The 23127-nt window shown below is 38.4% G+C and overlaps 1 long non-coding RNA gene across 1 annotated transcript in view; it reads right to left on the minus strand.

Moving 5' to 3' along the window:
• Positions 1 to 1415: 1415 nt before the first annotated feature.
• The window catches only part of LOC111775102 (uncharacterized), a 36084-nt gene continuing 14372 nt past the window's right edge, over positions 1416 to 23127 (minus strand). Inside the window, exons 2-3 of the long non-coding RNA XR_002810603.2 lie at positions 7169 to 7265; positions 1416 to 1693 (exon numbers count right to left, since the gene is read on the minus strand). This is a non-coding gene — a long non-coding RNA (uncharacterized lncRNA). The remainder of the gene's footprint in view (positions 1694 to 7168; positions 7266 to 23127) is intronic.

The raw sequence follows: 23127 nt of genomic DNA on the forward strand, positions 1-23127 counted from the left end.
ACTGCTCACATTTGTGCAGTGGAATGCCTCAAATAAAGTGCTACTTTAATAATTTTTTTAAAAAAACAAAAGTGATGATGTTAAAATTGATGCGTAGTGACTACGAAAAAACTTGACTTGGGTCAGCCAAAGTAACAACTAGCTAACAATATCCATTAATTTCATACTCAGTACCATTCATTGGAATATTCCTGCAAATAAAAATATGCACATATATCAATGCATAAATAAGCATATTAGTAAAAACTTTTTAAACAACATAAAAGAATAAAGATAATGATTATGGTAAATTATAGAGTTATATTTGAAATACAGAATGGTACTCTTAGCAATTGTTTGTATTAAGTATTCCAGGAAAAAATTTCCAAGGCAACGTGGTTGGTGAGATATACTAAAATCATGTTGAGAAAATATGTGGCTTTGTGTTTTCTCTCTTAGAAATGCCAGTTAGAAGTAGATAGACTGAGTGTTGGGAACAATGAGAGAGATGAAGTAAAAAAAAATAAATCACTGCTGATTCATAACCTGGATAACCCATCCAATAATAATTTTTTGAATACGTTAAAACTATTTCTTTATAGACCAATTTCTTTGAATCTGCTTTGTTGTAAGAAGCCATTCTGGGTTCCATGTAGTTCATTCATTCACTCACTCATGTAACAAAATTTTTATTGAGTGCCTACTTTGTACCAAGAATTGTGCTAATGATGATCAACGCAGATGTAATCCCTGCCCTCTGGGACCTTATTGTCTGTTAGGGAAATTTGTACAAAGCACAAAACTAATGGAGGGCCGAACACTTCCTCCTTCTCCATGACTCTTGGAAGAGTAGTCCCTTATATCTCCAATTTTGAAAGCTCTTCGCAAAATTTCAATCATCCCTCTACATAAGATTTTATTCTTTCAAATAAATTTATTTATTCTGCCAAGTAGTAATTAATTAAAGGATGAATTACCTAGTAAAATATTCTATAATAATAGAGGAATATTAAAATATGCATTAATTAGAATATATCTTTCCAAAGAAAAAAACAACCTGTGCAAGGCTTGCTTACTAGGTGTCTTCTTTCACATAGAAAGAACCCCAAGAATAACAACTGAGTCAAGAGGAACCAAAGTGATAAATGGATGGACAACATCAGGAGCAGGTGACCGAGCAGAGTGCAGAGCCTGGAAGGGCAAAGATGGAAGGTGAAGGAACAAACTCTTCTACAATTCATCATTCTTACCACAGGCACTTTCACACACTGCCACTTTCTAAACCCCCATCACATGGGTGGATCCAACTATCTATGTGATTCTTCTCTTAGAATCGAAGACTTCTAGAGTATGCAGGAATCATAGAGGTCTCCCCAATACCTATCTACCAAGGCCACTTTATTGACCAAAATAGAAAATTAAGACACGAAAGAACATAGTATTTCCTATAATTTAATTATTTCATATTCTTCTTTCTGTAACTCTATGTGCATAACTAGACTATCTATTTTATTACTGATTTGATGAAAACTTTGGCATTTATAAATTATTATCTGAGAGAGCACCAAGGCATGTCTGGTTTCTTTCCTTCGGTAATTTTGCCTGCTTCCGTTTGATGGAGGCATATTTATCTCAGGTTTCTGCTTCTTGCCCTCTGCAATGAATGACATTTCTTTCAGACATTTCCATTTCCAGATGTGATATTAGGTAGCTTCTGTAACACAGAGAAAAAAATCAAAGAAAGGAAAGCCTCACATAGGAGTGTTCTTTTAAACACATATCTTTTTTAGCGATAATTTTGGAAAGACATCTCTTACAGTCTTTTTCATACGCACACACTTTTAATTTATAGGATGTTTTAAATTACATGTGCAAACAGCCTGCAGTGAATCTTTTTGACATAACAGATCATGGGCTAAGAGGAGGCTGGTGAGTCTCTACTAACAGTGTTATGTAAAGTGAAGAGATATGAATATTTTCATCGCTCAATAGGTATCACTTTTTAAGAATATGATTTTCCCTGGGTCTCAGGAATATTATCTTTTCATCAGCCTTAGTCATGCTCACCAAGTTAGGGGCAAATATATGAAATAACCCCCAACTTTTGTTTCCATTGCTCATAAATCATTAATTTCTATTTTGGGCTAATATCTTTTGCATGTCAAGTGTCTTCTCTCTTCTTCTAGCTCTTTCTTCAGTGAAAAGAATTTCACTCCATAGGGCAGTGGCTAAGAAAACTACACATGGAGTGGAAAGACTATAGAGTGGAGTGCTGAATTTGTACTAAATTATTTAAATATGAGTTACTGTGGCTTCGTTTCAAGCAAATTCTGTGCAACACCCATGTAGGATGATTTGTAGGGGAAAAAAAAGTTCCAAAGTCAAGTAACTTTGGAAAAATCTCTGTATTTTCTTAGAGAGTAGAGTGCTAAGATTTAGGGAATAAAAATACAGAACATTCAGTTAAGTTTGAATTTCAGATAAACAACAGATAACTTTTTAGTATAAGCGTGTCCCAAATACTGCACGGGACAACATTTGGCTCTTTGGAAGAGTGTGTAGCTGATCCAATCGTAGTCTCTTAAATTGGGCAAGTGATGTAGGCCTGACCATCTAGGATATTTCTTCCTCCTGGCAATGGTGATTAACTCAGGAAACGGCTACCAGCCTTGGACTTCTGTTGGCACTATTTTGAAAGAGGCACCATTTCCCTTGGAGTTGCTATAGGATGGGATCTGAGGCCAGAGGTACTGGCAGCCATTTTATCTCCCTCTCTTTTGGAGAGCCTTCCTGCGAATGAAGCCAGCCCAGATGAAGTTGAGCCAAAGGAAGGAGCAGGAAAGAATCCAGTGACATCACTGAAACACTTGGATCTGGCTGTGGCTGGGGCCAATATTGAAGTTAATAAATTAACCCCTTCCTCTTTCTTTCTTTTTCCTTCTCTTTCTTTCTTTTTAGCTTTCTTTCTTTTTTTTCTTAGGCCACTTTGAATTAGGTTGTCACTTGCAACCTGAAGACTCCTAACGTCCACTTAAAAAGAGTTTAGAGTTGGATTATTGAAGGTATTTAATTTCAGGGTAAGACTTGAGCATTTTAGTCTGTCCTCTGTCATTGAATATTTCTGAGCAAGGGAGAAATGGGATTAGAGATGCGACGTAGGAAGGCTAACGTGGGGAAGGGTTAATGAAGAGAAGGTTTAAGAACCGAGTGTACGGGTCAGGAGACTGTCACAAAGTCTTTGGCAAGCAGGGCTGCGACAGTAAGCTGGGGCATTAGACACAGCGTGGTTACAAGAGACTACAGAAAGAACTAAGATGAGATAGCTGATTAAACGATGGTGGGCGAGGGACAATTTATTATTCAATATATAAGTTTTACTAAACTTCTAGGGAGGTACAACTTATTATCAGGGTAGATCTTGAATTGGCTTCCCTAGTGATATAAAGAATATTTTTAAAAACTATAATCTGGAGGAACGAAAGGGGCAGAATAGACCACTTGTAGAAATTCACTGCAGCTTTGTGGTTCTATCAGTTGATTATTATGAGATGATGATAGTCATGGCCAGAAGCTGAGAGACTTCCTCTTTAGACTTAGGTTCTATTTATGTTGCTGAATAAACATCCATTTTTAAAAGCACAGCCATTAATAATTTGCCCATTTGTACATTTTCCCAAACCACCATGTTTTCCCAGTCTAAGGGCTATCATGTATGGCAGTCACTGTTAAGCTTTTAATGGCCATTTATTTATTTCTGCAATATGTTCATTGAATGTTTTCATTGAACATCCAGACATTTATTAGTCATTTGTTTACCGCTCCACAAATTTATGGAACTGTTAAATGCACCATCTTGGGGAGCTGTCAGAGAAGAGTTATAGTGCAGAGGAGCATATTGTTTGGAATTTGTTAGAAGCTCATCCCAATACTATTAATTCTGTTTATTAGAGAACTGAGATGATTCAAGTAATCTCACAGAGACATAAAAATCTGACTTGAAAAACATACTTCCCTTCAAATTGAGAGGCTATCGCTCTGAGGGAAAAAAGGCTTGGAGGAAGGTGGTTGTCTGTTGTAGGGACCCATTTGGAAGATGAACAAATAGCTAAATAACTGAGAGTTTAATAACACACAAGACTCTAGGTACATTATTCTCTTCGGGTCCATGTTTCAGAATGGCCAGTGAAAGATCTTTCAATAATTCAGTAATAATTGTTTCTTAGATGGGTTCTAGAAGCCCCTTTATACTGAAACTTTTTTCTTAGCATTTGCAGGACATTTTTGAGCTCTTTCTCTGATATCCCTAATAAATAAAACATGGTCTTTTGGAAGCAAGCCAAAGAAATAAAGTTACAGACTTTTTAAGTGAGTCATATTTGTATTTGAATCCTGTCTCTGACTCTTCACTGCTGTGCAGGCTTAGATAAGTGCCTCAAACTCTCTGAGCCTCAGAAGTCTTATCTGTATGATGGGGGTAATAATACTTTTTACTCCACATGGATGCTAGAAAAACTGATATAGGGCACGTAAAATGTGCATTTAGAACAAGATCTACCACAGTAAGGACTTGAGGGAATACCAGGTGTTAGTTTCATTATTGTTCTCATTATTTCTCTCTAATAGTATCTTATCAGAGTGATGCCTTTGGGTTGGTGATCTGTGCACTGCTTCGATTGACTTAATGTCTGATACCTACATAGCATTAAAAGATATTTTTTGAGACCGTAGTTAGAGCATATAACAATTAAACTGAATTTCTGCTTTTATAGTTAAGATCAAGTTCCTGTTCTTAATTTAAATCCTAAAGTGGGCTTTCTCCTCTGTGTTCCCAAGTACTGTGTTTTAAGGCAGCATGCAAAGAAAGCCTATAGGATTTAAATGGGGGCATCCCTGCCTGCCCACTCAAGGCCTCTAGGTGGAATCTGGAATGTTAGTAAACTTTCCCTCTTGGTCGAGCTCCAGCCCTCACAGCTGAGCAAGGACTGAGAATTGCTGCCTCCTGCATATTCTTCCCTCCCACTGTCCTTCTGTTCATTGAAGACAATCTCTCGCTCTTTCTACTAAACAGAAAGCCATTGAGTCCTAACTCAAGAATGAGCTAACACCTTTTGATTATAACGGCACATCCAGAGTCTTTTAAGATGAGGAAGACGAATTGAAATAAAAGGATGATAGGGACTAAATGGGGTCATCAGTTGATGTTACCATCTGGCAAATTGGGCCAAATGGCCTCTGTTCAGCATTTCAACTCATTCAACTACATATAGTGCGAACTCCAAGACTTTTATTCCAACAAGAAACCATCTGTAGCATGAAGCATGAATCAGTCCTGAATCTTAATTGGGCATCAGAATTATCTGTGATCCTTTTGAAAAATATAACTGCCACCTCTAAAATCAATAAGTCTAATAGGTCTGAAATGCAGCCCAAGAGCTTGTTTGTGTCTTGTTTTTAAATTTCCACAGATCATTCTGTTGAGAGCTAGGACTGAGAACTAGTGAATCATGAGGAAGCTTGTGGGTGAGGTGCTAACAGAGGGTGGCTAATTATCTCACAAACGAGCCAACCCTAAAAACAAGATTTAGGGAGTGAGGGAGCTGATACACATGAGTATGGAGGGTTTGCCAACAACGCATAAGAAAATTGGAGTCCCTTTTGAAGAATTTCACTAAAATATTTACTCCTGCCCTTCAAATAGTGTGACCATTTCTAAACCACTTGAAGTTACGTAGCCAAAATGACACTTTGGCCTCTCTTCACTTGGCAATCCTCCTTATCAGGTCTGATAGCTAAAGGCATGGCTGGGCAAGAGAAAGTGGTTCTATAATAAAGGGAGTTTTTTTGTGACTCAAATTATCTATGTTCATCATAAACAACCTCAGAATCGACTACGTTTTGAGTATGAATGCAATTGGACCAAAGTTCAAATACCATCTCTGCGTCTCCTCACCTACAAAATAGGATTAATAATATTTACTTTTTAGGTATGCTATAAGGCTAAGAGATAAAGTTTGCTGAATATCTATTAATATAAAGCTCTATTGTTATTATCCAGGAATCCTGAATATAGTTCGCTTTGTTTTTAGTAGAGGATAACTACTTTTATTATCACTAAAACTAGGTAAGCACAGAGAACCGGGTACTAGGAAAAGGTGCTAGGTACTGGCGTTGTTACTAGATGAAAGCCTGGAAGGTAAGGTACAGGAAGCCACCTAAACCCGCCCAGTGACGTCCCCTTCCATGGGAGAATCTTTCTCAATGAGGGCAAAGCAGCATTCATTCTGACAACGATTGACACCAGTGATTTCTTTAAACTTGATCAGAAGCTCTGGACATATTGGAGACATCACTTTTTAATGTCCCAACATTTGTGTCTCAGTTTTTCATTTTACATATTAAAATCTCAACCGGGAAATAAAATAAGCATGTTTAGGAAGACTCCTCAGCATTTTCCAATAGAATAGTCAGAAAGAACTTACCTTCTAGTTATGAACACAAACAGAAATGAATTTGATAGGAACTCATGTAAACATTCATTCTACATTTCACTTTGTAATGCTGTGTTTAGGGACAAGCACTCACGAGCACATTAAACTGACCTTTTCTATTTTGTGTTTTAGAAAATAAAGGTGCTACCTACCATGAATTTGGTGATTAGATGTCTCAGTTTGCTTGAGACTAAGAAGGTTCCTGGGATGCTGGATTTTTCAGATTTAAAACCAAGACAATCCTGGGCAAACCGTGACGCCCTGTTTGGTTGGTCATGTTTCATTTTAAGGTCATGCACACTGGAGCCTCTCCCACAGAGTGTAACATAACAGCTAGACCCATAATTAGGACCTAGCAACAATGTGTGGAACTGCTGTCCATATTCCATCTCTCACCCCAACCATGTGCCGAGGCTAGCTTTGAAAGACCAGGAATATCACCAAACGAAACAATCTAAGAAGCCTATATATTGACTTATCACTGACAATCATTTGTACTTGAATATTCATGAAAATTGTTACACAATACCTACATATTCAAAGATACTATTAGGTGTGGAAGTGCCTTGAAAACTACTAAGCCTATATAAACATTCTATATTGTTATGGATACCACTGAAGAATAAAGGAACTTGTCTACTGTGAGCATTATAGTTTCTTATTATTTAGCAAGTATCTATAGTGAACTAGGTGTTATTTACCATCCAAAGTATATGTTGATGCAGAAGTCATCTGTTTCCAATGTGACAGGGATCAGCTGTTTAAGAAAAGTCCTGCAACGGACTTTTCTATCAGTATCTACAAAGAGAAAATTTCGCAGAGAAAGGATAAGAGCTATTGAAATGAGTTTCCTTCTAATAGTTGAAGTGAAAGTGAAAAAGACATAACAAAGCCCAGATGTTCCTGGAGCAGTGATGGGAGGGTTAACTTTATTATGGATTTCATAGCACTGGGAAGTGTCAATTGATTAAGAGAGTTTGCAGTTCTGAGTGTTTTAGCCAGCCACCCATCTGTTTCACAGAAGTTTGTTAACACAGCTGGAAAGGATGGAGTTGCCAAAGCTTTCTTAAGCCTTTCAAGTCTCATCTTCTTCTTCTTTTTTTTTTCCCCCAGTAAAAGAGCTAAAACAATTAGAATGCCTTCTCCAAGGAACTAAGGAAGGGAGGAAAAAAAAGACTTTTCTTCTCTATTCTTTTGCCATGGCTGGATATTATCCATATTTGTGGCATTAAAATATAGATGCAATTATAGTTTCTAGCAGTCCTGAATATGCCTGTTACTCTTTTTTTAAAAAATGAATTATCTCCTGGTGTTTAAGTGTATATCATCACAATTTAGCCCGAGGTCGCAACCCTCACTCAAAAACTGTTTCTGTGATTGAATCTTCCCAGCCCAGGCTCAGTTTTCAGATTAGAGCTCTTATACATTGATTGGTGTTAAGCCAGTCATAGCCCTAACACGATGATGATCAGGAAAGCATATTCTGCCAATTCAAGTTCAGGGCTGTATTCATTATCCTTTAAATTCCAATTAAAAACTGCTGCGCTCCCTAAACATTACTAAGCATGATGACAAAGGGCAGGGTTGCTGACTGCTTGCCAATGTGTTCCCTGGTTGTTTTTAAAACAATTTGCTTGAACCCAGGAATCAGGCAGACAAGGGCTATCATCCATGGACTATCCTTTAACGCCAAGCATAATGGAGTTCTATGTTTATATCTTCTCATTTAATTGTGTGCTGACAATCATATTCTAACTGAGCTATTGCTTTATAGATGAAGAAATTGGAACTTAGAAAGTTCAAGTAAATTGGCAAAAGTCATAGAACTAACGTGTGCCAGTCAAGTGTAGAGGGTTGCAAAATCTCTTTCTTTCCTACTTTATCAACTTCTTGACCAAAATACAAGAGTTCCCACTTAGGTTTTATGGCCTTTTACATGTGATAAAGGATATTAAACACAACTTCTCTACTTTGAAGTTTAAATGATTGTGGAGTTGGAGCATACTTAAACTCTTTGTCTTTCAATGTCTCTATTAGAAGAATATGATTTACTAATAATTGTATTTTTGATACTCAAATTTTTTTCTGAGGAAGATTAGCCCTGAGCTAACTACAGCCAATTCTCCTCTTTTTGCTGAGGAACACTGGCCCTGAGCTAGCATCCGTGCCTATCTTCCTCTACTTTATACGTGGGACGCCTACCACAGCATGGCTTTTGCCAAGTGGTGCCATGTCGGCACCCGGGATCCGAACCAGTGAATCCCGGGCCATCAAGAAGTGGAACATGTGAACTTAACCACTGCGCCACTGGGCCAGCCCCTTAAATTATTTTTTTGGTGAGGAAGATTTGCCCTGAGCTAACATCCACTGCCAATCTTCCTCTTTTTTTTTTTGCTTGACGAAGATTAGCCCTGAGCTAATATCTGTGCCATCCTTGTCTATTTTGCATGTGGTGTGCTTCCACAGCATGACTGATGAGTGGAGTCAGGCCATGTCTGGGATCCAAACTCACGAACCCAGGCCGCTGAAGTAGAGAATGCGGAGCTTAAACCAGTAAGCCTTGGGGTCGGCTCCTCCAATTTTTATTTTCATTCATTTAAAAGGATGTATTACGGGCCTGTTATCGCCAGGCACAAAGTCTAGTGCTGAAATACCAGCGCTCGATACAACTGACAAGACCTCTGCCCTCAGAAAGCATGAACTTTAGTAAAATGGTTCTCGAACTTTAGTGTCAATAAAAAAATACCTGTGGCCAACTTCCTGTACTCATGATTCTAAAAGTCTGGGATAGTGTCCAGGAGTCTGCATTTTAATAAGTCTTTCAGGTGATCTTTAGGTGAAGAGGGCTTCTCAGAGCAACACTGGGAGCGAGGGAGACTTTAAACAAACAGGTGACAAATTGTAATCACAGATTGTGTTAAGTACCTTGTCAGAACAGAACAGCATGATATGAAAGAGACATTGAACTTGCACTGGGGATCAGAGGAGGGAAACGATTTTCATCAGAGAAGGTTGCAATCAGCCAGATAGGGCCAGGAAGGGAGAAAGAAGGCAGACAGAGCAACAAAGGATAATAAAATGACTACAGGTAGTCTACAAAAATCTGAGTTGCTTCTTTGGAGATAAAATTGTTCTCTCTGATTTGTGCAAAGAAATTAAGCTTTGCACAATGAGGAAGCTGTAATTTTCACCAGTATCAGAACACAAGGATTAAGTTATCTAAGTCATAGGCTATGCACGGACTTGCTTGCATCCCTCAATGAGGCCACAGCTCCAGAATCTGACTTCAGCTCTTCCCAAATAATTTGGAACAATATCAAAAGGCAAGAGAACTCAGTGTAATCTACCAAGCTCCATCCATTCTCCTTGTTTTGATGTGTTAGGGAACTTTCCTGATAACTACTTCCTGTGAGAGGAATTGGCTGATCTTCAAGTTTCTATTATGAAACATCTAAGAGGCCATAAACTCAATGCTTAAGCACCCAGGTGTGGGGTGAGCTCTCAGACGCACAACAAGTAAGATTGTGTGGCCCCCATGAATATGATCATTTTGTGCAGCTCAGCATGGCAGGGGGAGTTCTATGCTCTGTGGAAGACCAGTCTCTACAATATAATCAGTTCCTCTGAGGCTCCAGCCAGGCTGTGTGACCACACAGTGGGATGTTGTCAGAGGCCTCAGTTGGCTCACTATGCCCGTGGGCTCTGCACACCCCTAATATAGAGTTCATTGTGTCATGATGGTACTGTCCAGCTGAAAGCATCATTTGTGCAGTGTAGAAATGATGGGCCTTCACAGCTAAGCCTCCACAGTAGGTAGCTTCTGGATGCTCGGGACAAATTTTGAATCCTAGATACTTGGTGGAAACAGGTAATTAGATTAACTTTATAGATCGGTAAATTCTCCCCTGCCCCAAGGGAAAAAAAATCCCAAAAAAACCAAATACTTTCTTTTCTTTCCTTCCCTCCTTCCCTCCATCCTGTTTTTATGCTTCACTTAAGGTAACATTCACAGAGCACCTACTATGTGCCAGGTACCTTGCTAGCCAATGGGGAAACGGAAATCGCAGCATCCCAGTTTGTTACCTTCGAAATCTAGTGAGTGAAACAGATGTGTAGGCTATTCATTGCAGTAAAATGATATAAATGCTATAGAACTGTTATATCTCCAATTAAGTATTAACTATATGTCAAGCACTATTTAAATGTTTTACGGTAATGACCCATTTAATCCTCACAAGTCCTAAAAGACAGTCAGGATAGATATACCCATTTTGCAGAATAGGAAACTGAGGTACAACAGGGAAAGAACGTTGGCTGAGTACATATTTAAACCCAGGAGTTTGATTCTAGAGCCAACACTTGATCCCCTTTGATGTCCTCCTGCTAGAATGTAGAAGGCAGGCAGAGGAGGAAGGTGTTTATGCTACTGGGGGTTAGTGAAAGCTTCAAAGAGTTGTTTTGGATCATTTGAACATCAACTACTAGATTTGGGGTTGTGGTGGGGGGATGTGGGGTGGTGTTATGAAGATGAATAAGTGAGCCTTCATGATTTCAAGGAACATATAGTAGAGTGGGAGTGACAAAGTTCAAAAAAGACAACTTCCCTATTATGTAAATTCTAGGTCTCACTACAGAAGACAGTGTGGAGGAGAGACATTTCCTCCCAGAACTCCTTTTTATTATGGAGGAAAATCTTTAAATTGTCTCCTCCCCACACGCCCTCTGCCCTCCTCCTCCACCCCTCTCCCCCTGCCCCAAGCCTTCCCCTTAGCTTTTATTGACCAATATTGGGCCACACTGCATTCATCAAAACAATCACTAATCTAATCAATGGAGTGAACCGTGATTGGATTAGGATGATCGGGGTTCAGTTCAACCCTGGGGTAGGGAAGGCTCACCGACCTGAGTACCAGGGAGATTAGCTACCCGATCTGCACTGGCTTTCTGCCAGCAAGGAAGAAAACAGCGTGTAAGGCTATTTGGTAACCAATGGGACTGTCACATTGAAACTCTGATATGGGTAAAACAATCTTGTTTATGACCCAGTGTAAAAATGGTTAGTGATGCTGAAAATCGCTGGGGAACCCCCGGACTGTATTAAGAGTTTCATTTATTTTATAGTTCATAGGATAAAAGGCAGAATGAAAGGGTATTACTAAGCGAAGGGAGCAATATAAAAATGACAATAAAATGTATACATATATATGCTAATATATATATATATACACTTTATATATAAAGCATTTATAATACATGCGTTACTTTAGTTAATCCACACCATTCCTACAAGCTAGGTAATATTATTATCCCATTTTACAGACCAGCAAACCTAGGCACAGTGAGGTTAAACAACTTGCGCAAAGTTCCAGAGCACAGAAGAAGTAGAGCATATATTAGAATAGTTAGTCATTGCGCTGTATGATACCACTGAGAAACACGCCAATGCCTCTGCTTAAACGATATGCAAATAGCCAGGGACTCCAGTCATTTACTAGTTAAAGCTAAATTCATCTTATTTTTGACCATAGTCAAATTTCATTTACATATTCTTACAAGGGTTGCTAAGCACATTTGCTGAAAAATAAGTTAAGATTTTGTCTTAACTTAAGATTTTGTCTAAAATAAGGTTCGAAGTCAAAGCTGTGGCACTGCATTTCAGGGCTTACTCCTTCCTTGACAGTTTTTATAATTTCACCTAAGACCAAGATTCAACCTGGGTGAAAGGGTTCTTTACGCTCATTTTGCCTCTCAGAAGGGGAGGAGGGCAAATGGGCAGGCATGGTTTTGGAATGTGGGGAGGTATTCTGAGTCTTCGACACACACCTATAACCTGATGTTCTTATGGGGAAGTTAAACAAATAAACAACAGACCTGTCAAACTCTCTGCCCAGTGCATCTCATTCTGTGGTCCTTTGGGGTATATTTTGGACCCTAAGGTATGTCATTAACCGACCCAGTCACCTGTGCCCCCACAGTCAATATTTGTGGCTTAAAATAGATAGTATGAGAATGGGAACATTACACATCGCCATTTTTTTAAGTTATACAAAAGTGAATGCACATTTTTTTAGAAAAGAAATAAAAGGGAATATGAACAATCATATTTAAATCTCAGATGGTGAAATAACATGACTGATATTTTTTTCAGTGTTTTATATTTGATCTAATGTTGTACTATGTGGCTACTAACAAAAAAAAATTCACGTTTGTAGAAATAGCTATCAGTTGGAGAGAATTTATAGGTGGTTCTCATGGCGTGCTTAGTATCTTCCAGGTGCTGTGCTTTGAATGTCTTATCTCATCCAAGAAACGGTGTTGACATGACACAGCTACCCAGCGTTTTATCTTCTTTTCTCTTATCTTTATTTAAAGCCTCCTTTCCTCTGTTCTCCCATTCCCATCCAGCCTTGCCAGCAGGGCAGGTACATCCTCTTCTATGTGTATTAGAAATATGTAATTGCAATTATACAAGAAAGCCTAACTGTATGACTATACTCCCATAATAACACCATCTGAGGAAACAGAGTCTGAATGCCAAAGAAGAGAAAAAATTATTAGTGGAATTTGAGGCAGTCCCAGATCTCATATGTAATGTCCCCAGCCATCTTTCATTACTTGGCCATTGGATATGAATTCTGGGAGTGTCAGTTCTAAGCAAATGGTTAGAAGAAGAAAGACCACAGATGCCCCATTTTTTCCCCCTTGGAACTGTTTCATAAACAGATAGGCATGGGCCTCGAGGTGGGGGCTAAATAGTAGCAAGCTGCTGGCAAAGGTGATAGAAATCTTCCAAGGATTGTAATTTGTGACAATCAGATATTTAGTGTGTGTGCGCGGGGTGTCGGGGTGGTAAAAACATTGCCAAATTATAAATAATGTGGAAACATCCTGGGTCAACAACAAGCCCACAGTTCAAAATACTGGCTGAAAGTAGTTGTAGCATATGAGAAAGAATACAGGATTTATGATCATAAGGATATTTCCAGTTCTTAGATCTGCCATTTCTCCACTGCGTTGTGATTAGAATCAAGTCAGTGCCTAAGTCAATGCCTGGCAGAGAATAAAATTTATAGATTAAAAAAAATGACTTGGGGCATGGTAAAAAAAGACTACAAAATTTTTACTACAGTATGATTTTAACCATGTGAATATATGTATGTATGTAAATATACAAAAATATATCACATATATATTACGGGGGTTATATATTTCACTAGACACAAAAATATGGAAAAATTTATCAAACTAGTCAGAGTGAGATTATGACTAGTTTTGATTTTTCTTCCTTATGCTTTCTTGGTTTCAAAATGTTCTGCTTTGAGCAAAGCTTTTGTAAGCAGAAGATAAAATAGAAATATACACACACACACACACACATATATATGAAAGAACACAGAATATACACACACACACACCCCTACCTTAATTTTCATTATCCTTAGTTTCTTCACTTTACCAATGGTAGAAAAAATGATAAATCCTAGGGTCATTTTGAAAGTTAAATAAATATTCAAATACACAGCATACTTCGTAAAATCGCTAATATGACAAGGAGAATTTACTAGGTGTATGGATACCAGGGTTTGTGATGATACTTCAGATTATTAGTCAGCCTTGTATTAGCTGGATATTCTCCAAGGTTACCAGACTGTTCTTAGTTTTTTAGTTTTCTTTTGTCTCCCTCGGACCTACTCAAGCAATAAAAGTCAATGAAAACTATGATCTTCTCATTCTTGTGTCACAAATTGAAATTCTGATGAGTAGTTAAGAACTGTTTAGGTTTGATCTAATTGATAAATATCTGGGTAAAAAATCAAACATTTGGTAAAAGAGCTAATATACTATAGGTCATTTTTTAATTCATTGTTGGTTCTTTGCTCACTATATTTGGTAATGATTATTTCTCATGAAGAAGTAAGATCATTCACCACTTAGTCAGCATTTTTGTGCTTATCACCCGTTTTGGGTTCCTGGACCCAATTTCAACATGTGTTCATGCATGCACGTGTGTGTGTGTGTGTGTTTGTGGGCTTCTCCACATCAACAAGCAATTCTCGGATACCAGCAGGGTGTCTGAGAATGCAACTCAGTTCAACTCAATGCTGACACTGTCTACCCCGGAGATAGCATCAGATTCCACAGGTAAAGGGTTCAGGCCCCCCCAAGACTGTTCTCCACTTTAGATGCTAATCGCAAGCCCAGGTTGCCACCTGTGCTTCTGACTGGCTATAAATCAGAGGTTCTCACGACCCCCCTCTTTGGGTTCAAAGAATTTGCTAGAATGGCTCACATTACTCAGGAAATGCATTTACTCACTAGATTACCAATTTATTTCAAAGGATATTAAAGAATGTAAATCAACAGGCAGATGAAGAGACACATAGGGTGAGGCCTTGAAAAAAGGAGGTTCTGTCTTTATGGGGCTTGGGCCCCAGTATGGTGGCACTTGAAAGTGTTCTGGTCCCCAACATGGGAGCTTTCTGAACCCTCTCCTTTTGGGTTTTCATGGAGGCTTCATTACATAGGCATGATTGATTAACTCATTGGCCATTGATGATTGATTCATCCCCAGAAATCAGGGGACGGGACTGACAGTTCCAATCCTCTATTCATGATTGGTTCTCCATCCGGCAACTAGCCCCCATTCTTAGGTGCTTTCTGGGAGTCACCTATATTAACATAAACCCAATTGTGGTAGAAAAGGGCTTGTTATGAATAACAAGATATCCATTTCACCTTTATGGCTCTGAAGTGTTTTCAGGAACTGAGGACAAGACCAAATATTATAAAAAAAGATGCTCCTATTGCTCTTATTGCTCAGGAAATTCTAAAGGTTTTGGGAGCTGTAAGCCAAGAATTGTGAAGACCAAGTATATATGAGAAATATATTTGGGTCATCTGAATGAACATATTAAAAACATATTTCTTATAAATCACAATATCATACCATCCTTACTCTGACCCTTGGAAATGCTTAGCTCAAATTTTAGTTTTTATATTAAAATTATTTTTGGTCTCTTCTTCTCCCCTCTTTATTCTAAATGTCATAGAAGTCTTAAATACCCTAAAGCATGGCTATCCTGTTGTGTCCACGTTCTGGAGGCTTCCCTTGCTGTTAGAATAATAAGAATGGAATTAAGATATATCTAGGATATTTCCAGGGTCCCAGCAAGAAAAGAATAAGGAATTTTGATGAAATGCTTTCTTCTGAAGTCAGGACAAGATCAGAGAAACAATGAGGAATGTCGAGGCAACTGGAGACTAGCATCAAGGGAAGCTGCCTGAGCAGGGGAAGAGATTCTGTTATCAGAGCCCCCGTGATATCAGCAGCCATGGAGAAGCTCCTGACCTACAGGAGCTGTTGTCACGGAAGGACACAGTCACTGCCTAAGCAGGGAGGGGCTGGGGAAAAAAAAATAAATACCATGGCTTGTACCTCTTCCCGCTTCGAAATCTCCTGCCAGTGCCTTCCACTGGCCAAGCCCAACCAGAAGCCAGGGGGTGTAGGGACCCAGATGACGCAGTTCACAGAAGCCAGCCTCCCTGAGCACAGGGTAAGTCAGAGAAGGGCAGATAAGGGATGTGGAGGGTGGACTAGTGGAGGCCCTGTATCAAACCACCAGTCTACCCAGCATGTAATGTGCCAAAAACACTGCTTTTATCTTTTCAGATTCCATCAGCGTTCTTGAAAGTTATTATCTTTATACGACAGTTTGGGAATCTGAGTCATATTGGTCGAATAAAGTGTACAGTTTCTGGTCTCTGGAAATTAGCAAAGCCAGGATGCAAAATGAAGTATATTTGAAATCAAAATCTACGTTCTTTGTAAACAAAAACCTCAATATTTTTGGCCTAGCCTTCAAGGGTTCCAGCGCCTTTCCAATCTTTTACTTGAGTTCACTTCTTTAGCCAGCCTGAGCCAGTGTCAGCTGAGCAACACTGTCGCTCCTGCTAAGAAAGCCTTGCTTTCTCCTTTAAGGTAACGAAATACGGGTTTCCTCTGCTATTGGAAAGTAGAGCGCTCATATGGAATCTTTCCCAAGCAGAAACGGCATAAAGTGAAGAAGCAGTTACCTTAGCAGACATCTTGCTAACGGATGCACAGTATAAATTGAGATAATGCACAGATGCTCACAGACACAGTTCAAAGCCATGGCAGCCTGACGCGGGGATGCTGAGCATCGTTCGCGGTGGGCACGGCGTGGGGGAGGGAGGAGCTTGGCGATGCCGCTCTTGCTCCTCGGTGTGCGCTGCCTCTACAGCGGCTCCCTGTAGAACAAACGCTGAACGCTATTTTCCCCTTTCTTCTTCAAAGGAAAATTCTCTGCGGAGACAGAGACTAATATAGTACTAATATAGTACTAATATAGTATTTTGTAAAAGCGAAGTGGCCTAAAGCAAACTTTTGAAAAGCAGAAGATACTTGTATATTTATATTCCATCTCTCCAAGCCCAACTCAAATTATTCCCTTTTTTTTTAAACCTTCCCAGAGTGCACTAGCTGACAGGATTTTCTCTTTCACCTAAACTCTTGTACCTCTTAGAGTTCTCATTTAGCACTGTTAAAAGATAAACTGAGGCGTATTAAAAATTTTAAGAATTTATTTGAGAAAAAAGTCATTTATTTTTATTTTATTTTATTTTTTTGAGGAGGATTAGCCCTGAGCTAACATCTGCCAGTCCTCCTCTTTTTGCTGAGGAAGACTACCCCTGAGCTAACATCCGTGACCATCTTCCTCTACTTTATATGTGGGATGCCTACCACAGCATGGTGTGCCGTGCGGTGCCATGTCCACACCTGGGATCCGAATCGGCGAAACCTGGGCCACTGAGAAGCAGAACATGCGCACTTAACCAGTGCGCCGCCGGGTCAGCCCCGGAAAAAAAGTCATTTAAATTGGGCAGCATCAATTCTAGCAGATAGAAAGGAGCTCTGAGGAGCTATTCAAAACATGAAAGACTTTTATAGGCAGAAGGGAGCAAGAACAAAGAAGTTATATTAGGCAAAAAGTGGGTTGGTTATTGCAAAGTTAAGTTTCCTTTAGGGAATGACAGGAGTCTATCAGGCAGATTCCCTAACTAGTACTGATAAGGCCATTCCTGATTGACTGGTTCAAGATTCTATTTGTGGGAGTAATTAAGTTAGGTCTCAGTTTGGTGATGTGGGGCTTAGCGTAAGTGACTCCATTTTGGGCTTGTTGTTTTTGATAGCACTCGCCTTACTGCTGCCTTGTAATGTTATTGATCTGATGGCTCACCAACAAAAAAGGAAAATAGAACCCAGATATGGCAAATAAATTGATCATGATAATGTCCCTAGTAGGAGGTAGCCTTGGATTTCAGTCCAAGGTCTTAATTAATCACAATCAGAAATGTTTTCATGATACAATTGTAATTGGAGAGGTATTCTGGTAACATTTTACCTAGTTATCTGATATGTAAAAGGACCCAAGTCATTTTTAAACAAGAGCTATGGAAGAGTTAGGAAGTTAGCACTCGGGGCAAGACTTTGAAAGTTTGTGATAGGTGATGTAACATGAAAGGACATATGACATAATTTAGAATACATCTCAAACTAGAAGACTTTTGTACTTGACAATAAACAGATTCGTTGAGCTCTGTCCCTGTTTGGATAACATGTTCTAGGTCTTACTGTCTAAAAGTTGAGAATCACAGGGTCCTTACTAGGGAATATTTGAACTGGTCTCTCTTCAGTTTTCCAGGCTGGCAAAGCATTTCTTGTACCTTCTGCATGAAGCAGCCATGGATGTAAGTGTGAGCTTCAGAATTTTTGAACAGATCAAATTCATCACTGCATTTCTAATGAGCCAGCCCTTGAAAATTGAAGACACCAGTTTATTTCTTCCATATCCTGTTTGCTCTGCTTCAGACATATACAAGGCAAGTAGACATCATCTTAGCATTCATTCTATCCAGCAGTGGAAAACCAACAATGTGGCATTTTAAAAGATAAGATGTTACTACTGTTCCACATAAGATCTGGGTGTTAAAAAATCTCTAAGTCCTGTCTCAAAGATTCTTAGTCAACACAGCAAAAAGCATAAACCAATAATGAACTTTATGGAGCATTTGGAAACGCTCATTTAAAAGGTTTCACTTTTCAGGACAGATTTACCGCACCCTATTGGTGGGAAAAAATGGCTGTGTCCTTCTGAACACTTCCAGTTTGACAAAATTAGTTTTAAATTAAGAACAGGCACAAGATAACAAGTTTGATTATTTTTTTCACTTTTTGCTTTTGTTCTTATTACAAAGCAAATTGAAAACCTCATGAACATACTGAAAAAAATAAGAGAAGGAAATATGTAAATACATGTCTAAGGAAATTTTGTATATAGCATACAACAAATTCAGTTGTTTTCAGTATAAATGAGATTTGTGGCTTCATGGATTAATCCCTGTTTCATGCCATTTATCTAGGAATTAATTAACTGGTAATAGTAATAACAGTGATGACCACAACTTCTATTTATGAAATGTCTACTCGGTTTCAAACATTGTGTTAAATACTTACATGTATCATCTACTTTAATTATAACATCTATCCAGTAATGTAAGCATTATCATTCCATTGTCCATATCAAGAAATGTGAGTCTTAAAAAGATTATGTAGCTGTCCAAGATCACTTATTTTTTTAAAAAAATAACAGAATTTAAACCTAGCTTTTTGTAATTAATATTCCATGCTCCTAAGTCTCATGCATACTTCCTACTATGACTATAAAGCATTGTGCTAGATATCATGGACAGTTGAATATGGATACATAAATAAATAAATTTATTTATTTTAAAAATACATGTTTATATAAAATATAAATTATATATATTTACATAGAATTAAGTGTGTATATATAAAAATATATGTATTTGTTTACTTTCAAATATCATGTAACGAATTTGAGGAACAAAAATGAATATGCCAAAATAAGTGCCTCATAACAGAGTGTATATAGAAAGACTGAAATGTGTGATATATTCTCCTGAGTATTGTGATAAGTCACAGAAGAGCAAACTCATAGGCTGAAGAAACCAAGATGGGTTCATGAAGAAGGTAAGGCTTGAACTGGTTTCTGCTGGATGCATTTGCTTTGAATAGGGGCAAAAGGAAGGGTGGTTGGTTGTTTTGGGGAGGCAGGAAGCAGGGATAGGATATAGCATGACACAATCATGGAATCAGGAGTGAGAATGACGGAGGAAGGAGGGGGATGATGAGTAAAGAGATAACCCTGCCACTCTATTTGTGCAGTAGTAATAATAGCCATCATTAAATGAGTGTCAGATGCACTAATTGGCATCTATTCATTATCACATTTAAGTATTAAATGACTCTAGTAGTTAGGTATTAATTATTTGCCCATCTTTATTAATGAGGAAAATAGGACACATAGAAGTAAAAGTACCGTGTACAAGGTACACAGTGCTTGATAAGGCCAAGGTAAAGTCTTTTCTCTTACAAACTTGGATTCTTAACCACTCTATTGTATTGTCTGTCAGGATATGTGGATTGGAATATTGTGATATTTACTTGAAAGTGAAGAGTTATCACTAAGATTGAGTTTTAAATGAGTATAATATAGATTAGAAGAGATAAAATATATCCTTTGTTTCTTCTATTCAACAAATGTTATTGAGTATCTAAGTATACCAGGGCACCAGGGGCTATGGGAAATCCAAGATTAAGGCAGGGTCTCTGACCTCCAGGAGGGTCTAATCTATTGTGGTAGATGAGACATGTAGACTAACAGATAGCATACAAAGTATTATTATATGATATGTATTTTTGAAGAGGCAAAAACAGACAGAAAGGAATATAGAAATGATTATCTCCAAATAAATGAGCAAATTAGAGAAGACTTCATGGAGATGGTGGAGTCAGATATGTGTGGGATTCTTATAGGATAGAGAGAAGCAGAATCTGTTACACAGAGATAAACCAGTGTGGACTCAGAGTATGGAACAAGATTGATCATACATGGTCTGATTTGCTTAGGTCATGAATGCATAGAGGGTTATAATGGAAAGGAAGATGGGAAAGGTAGATGAAATCAGATATGGAGAACGTTGCTGTCAATATAATAGCCCAGACTTTACTTTGTAGACAATGAGGAATTATTGAAGAGTAATGAGCTGGGAATATAAACTCCCCAGATGCAGAGGCTTTTCTGTCTTTTCAATCCTTGCCTGGCATATATTTGCTCTTGATAAATATTTGATGAAGGAATCAATGAACTGCCATCACCCAGTCAAGGCTCTGTTTTAGGAAGGCAGCAACACATAAAATGAGCTATGAAAGGGAAAGGCTAAAGAAAAGGAAATTAATTAAGAGGCTGTTGTGTTCAATCAGGAAAGACAAAATGAGAATTTCAACTAGGCTTCTGGTAGGGGGAATAGAATTCGAAGTGGGAATAGAATTCATTAATGAAGCATAGTCAACACCTGTTGACTCTTAGGATATATGGAGAAAAGTGAAGAAAGAGTCAAATATGGAACCCGAACTTTGAATCTGATGAGAAAATAAGACACTTAACAGAAATAGTTGACTCAGGAGTTGGAGTTGATATGTTCACATATTCAAAGAATATTTTTGAGGGACTACTGTGTGCCAGGAGTTTTTCTCAGACATTGAATACACATCAGACACAAAACAGACAAAAATTCCTGCTCTCCTTGAGCTTACGTTCTATAACATGGGAAGAGGGTAAAATATGAAAAATAAGCAATAATTGGTTTAATTATTAGTATATTTAAATGTTACAAAAATAGAGCGTGGTAATAGGATTTGGGGTGCAGTGGCAGGGAATAGTTGTCATTTTAAACAGGGTAGTAAGGGTAGGCGTTATGTTGAGGGGATATTTGAGGAAAGAATTGAGGTAAGAGAGCTGGATATAGAGATCTGAGAGAGACACTAGAAGTCATTTGCTTTAGGGTGACCATAGACGAGGTGTGGGTGGGTAAGAAAAAAGAAAATCTCTCCTTCTTCTATCTGAAGACTGAGGGTAGAACTCTGGGGGGCATCTACGTTTAGTAGTTGAAAGATGCCAGAATAGTTACGAAGTGACAAAGGAAAAAGCTGTATACTCATTTCAAGATCAACATACTATTCTATTTTATCTGCTTTAAAACATCTCAGTGCCTAGCAATTAGGCCCGGGTATTTAAAGCTCCATTAAAAACTTTCCAATTTCTCCTTCAGTTTAGGAGGAAGAGCGGATTGTCTTACATGTTGAGCTTTCTGTGAACCTTTTAATTCTCAACTAATAATAGAAAAAGCCAGAGGACGAAACTGAAGCTACAAATATACTTTGGGAATGAATTTTTCAATTTTGCTCTATTATTCCTTATACCTACCAGTAGAGAAATCATAGAACTCGGCACATAGAAGATTCTCAGTGCATGTCAGATGAATTAAAATTAAGCTAATCAATGCCCATCTTTGGGGAAATGTATTGATGATTGTACTGTGCAATTGCTATTTAGCAGAAAAGACTTGAGTGATTCGATATGCCAGCTTTGACTTAGGGGATCAATCGAGTGTGGACACCATCTGCTGATTCCTGGGCTGAAATGACCTTCCCACACAGAGTAGAGTCCTCAGAAGGTCATGAGGTTCAGTTCCCTTCCTTCAGGCATTCAAAATCTGAAACATCAAAGCTAGTGAGAATCTATTCTCTTTCATTAAAGTTGATTCTAAAACATCTTATACGTTCAAGACAATAATTTTATATTGAACCAAGCCTCTCTTGATGAAATTGAAATTCATTTCCAATTGTTCTTATTGCATGTTTGAGTATGTAAGAGATTCCAACATTTAGACACTTTTTGACTACAACCCTATCAGTTTGTTCTCAAAAGAAACCATCATCGGCTTTTACATGGCAGTTAATGGAATGCTACACTTCAGGGCAGATTCATTCACAATAGACTTAACTTTAATTTTTAAAATTTGATTTTCAAGAATTATATTACTGGAGGGATATAAACTTCAGATTTGATTCCCTAGAATTTTCCTTCTTGGTTCTTCTGCAGTGGGCCAAAGATAGCAATAGCAATAAAACCTAGGTTCTATATTAAATAAAGAGGGGGAAAAAAAACTGCTCTTGATTTTTTACTGAGACTTAAAAGATTTCCCCAAATGTTTTCTCTTTTCAGATAAGGGAGCCAAAGGCTATGATAGCAGCTTGTCTGGATTAGAAGGTTGATTGTTTGCACTCTTGTTTAGTTTTGCTGCTTAATGTAGACCAGGATGCCAGGGGTCTTCTGTGAGAGAAGCTGAGGAGAGCAGAGACCCAGGGTGGGGCCTGGTGGAAGACTGACTGTGAGGTGTGTGTGGGGGCAGTGCCGGGGGAGGGGGATGGAGGCAGAGATCAAAGAATCATCAAGAGCTCTTCAGCCTTCAGCAGCAGAAAAGCCTTTGGCAACTCTTTGATGTCCAATTTGCCCTCTGCCCCCAATCAGAAGAGTGTCTAGGGCCTTGAGTGAGATGGATTTGGGCAGGACCATTTTATAGGTCTGGGAGGCAGAAAGCATCTTTGAGTATCTTCTAAAAGAGTTGTGCAGAAAAAATTACTGTCATTCCTGACCTGCAGGAGCTTACATTCTAGTTCAGCAGACAAAACATGAGTGACATGACCAATCAACTT

This window comes from Equus caballus, chromosome 9 (assembly GCF_041296265.1).
Source record: "Equus caballus isolate H_3958 breed thoroughbred chromosome 9, TB-T2T, whole genome shotgun sequence".
In the NCBI taxonomy this organism is placed as follows: Eukaryota; Metazoa; Chordata; class Mammalia; order Perissodactyla; family Equidae; genus Equus; species Equus caballus.